General features: G+C 43.5%; 1 protein-coding gene across 1 annotated transcript in view; it reads left to right on the top strand.

Annotated features, from left to right (window-relative positions):
* The first annotated feature begins 1900 nt into the window (after nucleotides 1–1900).
* Nucleotides 1901–8422, top strand: part of LOC123992498 (muscleblind-like protein 1) — a 136154-nt gene continuing 129632 nt past the window's right edge. Inside the window, exon 1 of the mRNA XM_046293681.1 lies at nucleotides 1901–2007. The gene's annotated coding sequence lies outside the window, so the exon portion shown is untranslated. The remainder of the gene's footprint in view (nucleotides 2008–8422) is intronic.

The following is an 8422-nucleotide window of genomic DNA, read 5'->3' on the forward strand; positions in this document are numbered from 1 at the left end:
AGTCAATTGGAATTTTTATCATTTAATTGAAGACAGCATCAGCCCCACAAGCGTTTTTGGGTTGGAGGGTTTGTATTTTGTCCTGTAGTTCATTCAATGTAATTTCAGAATAGAGCAAGTTCCGGTGGTCTTTAATAGTTGATTCTAGGCTCAGGTTTCCTGGGTATCTATGTTTTTGGTTGGATTGGTTTCTCAATTTCTTTCTTAGGTTTTTGCACACGTTAACTCTTCATCAAACCTTTTGTCATTGTTGTTAATTGTCTTAAGTCTGCTTGCATTTTTTTTTTAAATTATAGGGAAGCTGAGAGGTTCTGTCCAGGATGTTGTCGAAAAGGAATTTCTATCTCTGTTGCTCTCTTTCTTTTCTCTTTCTCTTTCTCTTTCTCTCTCTCTCTCTCTCTCTCTCTCTCTCTCTCTCTCTCTCTCTCTCTCTCTCTCTCTCTCTCTCTCTCTCTCTCTCTCTCTCTCTCTCTCTCTCTCTCTCTCTCTATCTGAGAGGACTGAGAGGACTGAGAGGTTGTGTGGTCTGTGATAGGCGAGGAAGACACAGCTGCTATTTCAGAAAGGGGGAAAGTGAGACGGTCTCTGTGTGTGCGTGCGTGTGTTTGTGTGTGTGTGTCATATGATTGTTCTGCTGCAGATGAATGGTTCCAGACAGAATGGCAAACACCTCACTGGGGGTTTTAGAGCAGCTGTCAACCTGAACACACACACACACACACACACACACACACACACACACACACACACACACACACACACACACACACACACACACACACACACACACACACACACACACACACACACACACACACACACACACACACACACACACACACACACACACACACACACACACACACACACACACACACACACACAATGCTCCTGAACGAAGTGAGGTAAGGCTGCTTTTGTCCGTTCGTGTGTTCGTCCTCACTGCAGAATCTTGTAACGTTACTCTGTGATTTTCTACATCTAAAAGGGAGAGAAATAGAGGGAGAGATACAGGTGGCCACTATCAGTATCTCTTGAAGATGTTCTGCCTGCATGTACAGATGGTGGAAGAGGACAGAAGTGGAGAGGGGGAGAGGGTTAGAGGGGAGAGGGAGCTCGAGGGAGAGAGGGGGAGAGGGAGAGAGAGGGAGAGTGGGAGAGAGGGGGAGAGAGGGAGAGAGGGCAAGAGGGAGTGAGGGGGAAAGGGGGAGAGGGAGAGAGTGAGAGAGGGAGAGGAAAAGAGGGAGAGAGGGAGAGAGATGGAGAGAGGAGAGAGAGAGGGAGAGAGAGAGGAGAGGGAGAGGGGGAGAGGAAGATAGGGAGAGAGAGGGGAGAGAGGGAGAGAGAGGGGTAGAGGGAGAGAGGGGAGATGGGGAGAGGGGGAGAGGGAGAGGTGAACAGTAGGGTGCTGATATCAAAGTCTGGCTGTCTACCTCTATTAACACAGGAAAAGAGGAACACACAGGGGGAAATATGGGCGCTGATTTGTTGACAGCAACATTTCGGTTGAGTTAGCTTCCTCTCTCCTACCCCTGTCTCCCTCCCTCTATCCCTCCCCCTCTCTCTCTCTGTTGTGCGTACAGTGGAAGCATGCGCTGTGAAAGGTGAACTGCCAGCCAGCTGCGGATATGGAGAGGGGTGTGTCACAGCACAGTAGGCTTCTGCCAAGAGAGAGAGAGGAGGAGAGATAGCACAGGGGAGGGAGGGAGTGAGGGAGGGAGGGAAACAGAGAGAGAGAGGGAGAGAAAGCACAGGGGAGGGAGGGAGCGAGGGAGGGAGGGAAACAGAGAGAGAGAGGGAGAGAAAGCACAGGGGAGGGAGGGAGCGAGGGAGGGAGGGAAACAGAGAGAGAGAGGGAGAGAAAGCACAGGGGAGGGAGGGAGCGAGGGAGGGAAGGAAACAGAGAGAGAGAGGAAGAGTGGGACAGAAGCACTGTGATGCAAGCGTGAGGTTTTCACTTTCCATTCTCCTCTCAGCAGCAGTAGGAGAAGTCCACGCTGACGCACAGTAAGTGAACACGGTTTGCATTTACAGAGGGGTGTGTGTGTGTGTGTGTGTGTGTGTGTGTGTGTATAGAGGGAGAGGTCTGTACTTGAGACAGTACTGCTTGTAGTTGTGGAGTCTCAGATCTGTTTGATTCCTTGCGTAAAATGTAAATCCGTCTATATGTGTGTCTATGTATGAGTGTGTGCAGATTGTGTGCAGTTAGTCAGACAGTTTCCTTGCTAATGAGCAGTTATTTCAAGCACGACCGTTTCTAATGTGGAAAAGAGCTGAGGAGACTGTGGAGTGGGACCGTTAGTGTTTAATGTTCCGTAGACAAACCACACACAGTAGTCATTCTTCCCTGCTCTCTTCACTCTTGTAGTGCCTTTAGAAAGGATTCACACCCCTTGACTTTTTCCACATTGTGTTTTGTTATAAGTCTGTATAAAAAAAAAATATATAAATAAATAAAAAAATGTCACTGATCTACACACAATAACTGAAAATGTCAAAGTGGAATGATGTTTATAGAAAATTTTAACAAATTAATAAACGATTTAATGCTGAAATATCTAAAGTCAGTAAGTACAATGTTCAACCCCTTTTTGTCTGGCAAGCCTAAATGATTTCAGGAGTAAAAATGTGCTTAAACAAGTCAGATAAAGTTGCAAGGACTCACTCTGTGTACAATAATAGTTTTTAAAATGATTTGCTATTAATATTATTTATATATTTAAAAAATATATATTTGTTATGTTATTATTATTATTTTTGTATTTTTGTATTTGTATTGTTTTCTTATATAATCTTTGAAAGAATATTACATGTAAGGTCCCTCAGTTGAGCAATGAATATCAAGCACAGATTGAACCACAAAGACCATGGAGGTTTTCCAATGTCTGGCAAAAAAGGGCACCTATTGGTGGGTAGATGGGTAAAAAATATTTAAAAAATGACATTGAATTTCTCTTTGAACATGGTGAAGCTATTAATTACACTTTGGATGGTGTATCAATACATCCAGTCACTACAAAGATACAGGCGCCCTACCTGACTCAGTTTCCGGAGAGGAAAGAAACTGCTCAGGGATTTCACCATGAGGTCAATGGTGATTTGAGATTTTATTTTAAACAGTTACAGAGTTAAATGGCTGTGATATGAGAAAACAGAGGACGGATTACCAACATTATAGTTACTCCACAATAATAACCTTGACAGAGTGAAAAGATGGAAGCCTGTACAGAATACAAATATTCATAAACATACATCCTGTTTGCAACATAGCACTAAAGTATAACGTGAAAAAATATGTGTCCTGAATTCAAAGTGTTATGTTTGGGCAAATCCAATACGACACATTACTGAGTACCACTCTCCCATATTTTCAAGCATGGTGATGGCTGCATCATGTTATGGGTATGACTTTCATTGGACTAGGGAGTTTTTCAGGATAAAAAGAAAAGGAATAGAGCTAAACCTGGTTCAGTACCCAAAAGACACTGGGAGCTCCGGGTGGTAACACCCACCCTTAGCACGCGCTCCAGCAGGTGTATCTCACTGATCATCCCTAAAGCCAACACCTCATTTGGCCACCTTTCCTTCCAGTTCTCTACTGCCTGTGACTGGAACGAATTGCAAAAATCTTTGAAGTTGGAGACTTTTATCTGCCTCACCAACTTTAAACATCTGCTATCTGAGCAGCTAACCGATCGCTGCAGCTGTACATAGTCTATCGATAAATAGCCCACCCATTTTTACCTAATTCATCCCCATACTATTATTTACTTTTCTGCTCTTTTGTACACCAGTATCTCTACCTGCACATGACCATCTGATCATTTATCACACCAGTGTTAATCTGCAAAATTGTAATTATTGCCTACCTCCTCATGCCTTTTGCACACAATGTAGATAGACTCTTTCTTTTCTTTTTTCTTTTTTTTCAACTGTTTTATTGACTTGTTTATTGTTTACACCATGTGTAACTCTGTGTTCACACTGCTATGCTTTATCTTGGCCAGGTCGCAGTTGTAAATGAGAACTTGTTCTCAACTAGCCTATCTGGTTAAATAAAGGTGAAATATTTTTTTTACAAATAAATTTAATAACCCAAAACACATGGCCAAATATACACTGAAATTACTTACCAAGACCACATTGGACGTTCCTGAGTGGCCGAGCTACAGTTTTGACTTAAACCAGCTTGAAAATCTATAGCAAGACTTAAAAATGGCTGTCTAGCAATGACTAACAACCAACTTGCCAGAGACCTGAATAATCTTTTAAAGAATAATGGGCAAGAATTATAAAATTAAGGTTTTAAGAGAATAACTCAGGAAGATACATCTGTAAAAGGTGTTTCTAACATGAATTGAATAATTATCTAATCAAAATATATGAGTGTTTTATTTTCCATTATCTAAAAAAAAAGTAAAATATATTCCACTTGGACATAACTGTGTTTTGTGCAAAACATGACAATTTGATTGTGACTTTGTAACACAAGAAAGAGTCAAGGGGAGTCAATACCTTCTGAAGGTACTGTATACACACACACACACACACACACACACACACACACACACACACACACACACACACACACACACACACACACACACACACACACACACACACACACACACACACACACACACACACACACACACACACACACACACACACACAGGCAGAGGCGTAGTACACAGACTCACGTACACACACAGACACATACACACACCACGCTCTGCGTAATGACACGACTCCTGGTGTTTACACAGCGGCTGCCCTTCAGGAAATGATTAAACTCCTCCGTTACCCACGCTGTCTGCTACAGTCAGACAAACCAAGGGTTGTGGGTTTGTGTGTATTTTGGTGTAAAAGTACTCGTTACATTTTGACAGGAAAATGGTTGACACACTTATCAAGAGAACATCCCTGGTCATCCCTTTTCTCTCTGATCTGGCGGACTCTAAACACTTAAATGACTGTAAACTATGTCTGAGAGTTAGATCTTCGGACTTATCTGTCAATTATATATTTTTTATGGGTGGTGGTTGGGTATGGGTGGTGGTTGGGGATGGGGTGGTGGATGGGGATGGGGTGGTGGATGGGGATGGGGTGGTGGATGGGGATGGGGTGGTGGATGGGGATGGGGTGGTGGATGGGGTGGTGGATGGGGATGGGGTGGTGGATGGGGTGGTGGATGGGGATGGGGTGGTGGATGGGGTGGTGGATGGGGATGGGTTTGGGGTGGTGGATGGGGATGGGGATGGGGTGGTGGATGGGGTGGTGGATGGGGTTGAGGTTTGGAATGGGCGTAAATCTCATGACTCTGGATGTTCGATCCCAGTCCTGGACACTGGTTCTGAAGTACAGATTTTTATTTATTTAAACCTATCCTAAACCTTAACCGTTCCCTTAACTATTCATGAAAAGTGACTAAACTTAACCCTTATTAACTTTGTTTGGAGAAATTGAATGATACCAAGTAGCAGGAGCAGCAAAAACAATTCAATATTTGACGTTTAGAGCAGTGAGACTGGAACGTGGATGAAGGTCTGATTCTCCAGTGAGACTGTGAGAGCTTGTTGTCATTATCACCTAACAACACCATCAGCAGTCTCCTTCCACTGTGACTTCCCTCCAGACGGTCTTTCTTTATCAATGCTACAGACACTTCTCTTTTGATCTGACGCCCCCTCCTCTCCCACTCTCTCTCTCTCTGTCCCTCTGTCTGTCTCTATCACTCTCTCTTTGTCTCTCTCGAGTTCTCTCTAGTTCTCTCTCTCTCTCTCTCTCTCTCTCTCTCTCTCTCTCTCTCTCTCTCTCTCTCTCTCTCTCTCTCTCTCTCTCTCTCTCTCTTTCTCTCTCTCAATTCAATTCAAGGGGCTTTATTGGCATGGGAAACTTGTGTTAACATTGCCAAAGCAAGTGAGGTAGATAATATACAAAAGTAAAATAAACAATAAAAATGAGCAGTAAAACATTACACATACAGAAGTTTCAAAACAATAAAGACATTACAAATGTCATATTATATATATGTGTTGTAACAATTTAGAAATGGTTAAAGTACACAATGGTGTTTGTTCTTCACTGGTTGCCCTTTTCTTATAATAATAATAGGTCACACATCTTGCTGCTGTGATGGCACACTGTGGAATTTCACCCAGTAGATATGGGAGTTTATCAAAATTGGATTTGTTTTTGAATTATTTGTGGATCTGTGTAATCTGAGGGAAATATGTCTCTCTAATATGGTCATACATTGGGCAGGAGGTCAGGAAGTGCAGCTCAGTTTCCACCTCATTTTGTGGGCAGTGAGCACATAGCCTGTCTTGTCTTGAGAGCCATGTCTGCCTACGGCGGCCTTTCTCAATAGCAAGCCTATGATCACTGAGTCTGTACATAGTCAAAGTTTTCCTTAAACTTGGGTCAGTCACAGTGGTCAGGTATTCTGCCACTATGTACTCTCTGTTTAGGGCCAAATAACATTCTAGTTTGCTCTGTTTTTTTGTTAATTCTTTCCAATGTGTCAAGTAATTATCTTTTTGTTTTCTCATGATTTGGTTGGGTCTAATTGTATTTGTGGTCCCCGTGACTGGACCTTCTTTGGAACACCATTATTTTGGTCTTACTGAGATTTACTGTCAGGGCCCAGGTCTGACATAATCTGTGCATAAGATCTAGGTGCTGCTGTAGGCCCTCCTTGGTTGGTGACAGAAGCACCAGATCATCAGCAAACAGCAGACATTTGACTTGGATTCTAGTAGGGTGAGGCCGGGTGCTGCAGACTTTTCTAGTGCCGGCGCCAATTCGTTGATCTATATATGTTGAAGAGGGTGGGGCTTAAGCTGCATCCCTGTCTCACCCCACGACCCTGTTTGAAGAAATGTTTTCTCTCAATCTCTCTCTCTCTCTCTCTCTCTCTCTCTCTCTCTCTCTCTCTCTCTCTCTCTCTCTCTCTCTCTCTCTCTCTCTCTCTCTCTCTCTCTCTTTGTCTTTCTCTTTGTCTCTCTCCATCTGTTTATCTTTGTCTCTCTCTTTGTCTCTTGCTCTCTCTCTCTTTCTCTATCCCTCTCTCTGTGTCTCTCTCTCTCTCTCTCTCTCTGTCTCTCTCTAGTTCTCTCTCTCTGTCTCTCTCTCTAGTTCTCTATCTCTCTGTCTCTTTCTCTTTCTCTCTCTCTGTCGATCTCCAGTTATCTCTGTCTCTCTCTCTCTCTCTCTCTCTCTCTCTCTCTCTCTCTCTCTCTCTGTCTCTCTCTCTAGTTGTCTCTCTCTGTCTCTCTTTCTCTCTGTCTCTCTCTAGTTCTCTCTCTCTTTGTCTCTCTCTCTCGCACTCTGTCTCTCTTTCTTTGTCTGTCTGTCTGTCTGTCTGTCTGTCTGTCTGTCTGTCTGTCTGTCTGTCTGTCTGTCTGTCTGTCTGTCTGTCTGTCTGTCTGTCTGTCTGTCTGTCTGTCTGTCTGTCTGTCTGCCTGCCTGCCTGCCTGCCTGCCTGCCTGCCTGCCTGCCTGCCTGCCTGCCTGCCTGCCTGCCTGTCTGCCTTTCTGCCTGCCTGTCTGTCTGTCTGTACATGTGTGTGTGCTCTTGCGTGTGGTGTGGGTGAGTGTGTTTAGATACCTAGCTGAGCTGTGCAGTAAATAAGTGGCTATATTTTAGATTTGTATCTTCAATTCAATTAACATACATTTGCTTTATTGGCATGATGTAACAATGTACATATTGTCAAAGCTTACTTTGAATATTTACAATATTAACATAATTAATCTCTCTCTTTCTCTCTCTCTCTCTCTCTCTCTCTCTCTCTCTCTCTCTCTCTCTCTCTCTCTCTCTCTCTCTCTCTCTCTCTCTCTCTCTCTCTCTCTCTCTCTCTCTCGCTCTTTGTCGCTCTCTCACTCTCTCTTTGTCTCACCCTGTCTCTCCCTGTCTCTCTCTCTCTCTATCTCTCTCTCTCGCTCTCGGTCTTTGTCTCCCTCTCTCTCTGGCTCTCCCTGTCTTTCCTTGTCTCTCCCTCTCTCTCTCTCCCTCTCTCCCTGTCTCTCGATGTCTTTCCTTGTCTCTCCCTCTCTCTGTCTCTCTCTCTCTCTCGCACTCTTTATTCTCTTAGCCTTTCTCTCTCTCTGTCTTTCTTTTTTCACTCTCTTTATCTCTCTTTCTCTCTCACTCTGTCACAGATCTATTCTTCAGTTGTGATTTCATCTATTTGTCTCTCTCTTTCTCTCTCTCTCACTCTCTCACAGATCTATTCTGCAGATGTAATTTCATCTATTTGTCTCTCTCTTTCTCTCTCTCTCACTCTCTCACAGATCTATTCTTCAGTTGTGATTTCATCTATCTGTCTCTCTCTTTCTCTCTCTCTCACTCTCTCACAGATCTATTCTTCAGTTGTGATTTCATCTATCTGTCTCTCTCTTTCTCTCTCTCTCACTCTCTC

Source organism: Oncorhynchus gorbuscha, linkage group LG13 (genome assembly GCF_021184085.1).
Source record: "Oncorhynchus gorbuscha isolate QuinsamMale2020 ecotype Even-year linkage group LG13, OgorEven_v1.0, whole genome shotgun sequence".
In the NCBI taxonomy this organism is placed as follows: Eukaryota; Metazoa; Chordata; class Actinopteri; order Salmoniformes; family Salmonidae; genus Oncorhynchus; species Oncorhynchus gorbuscha.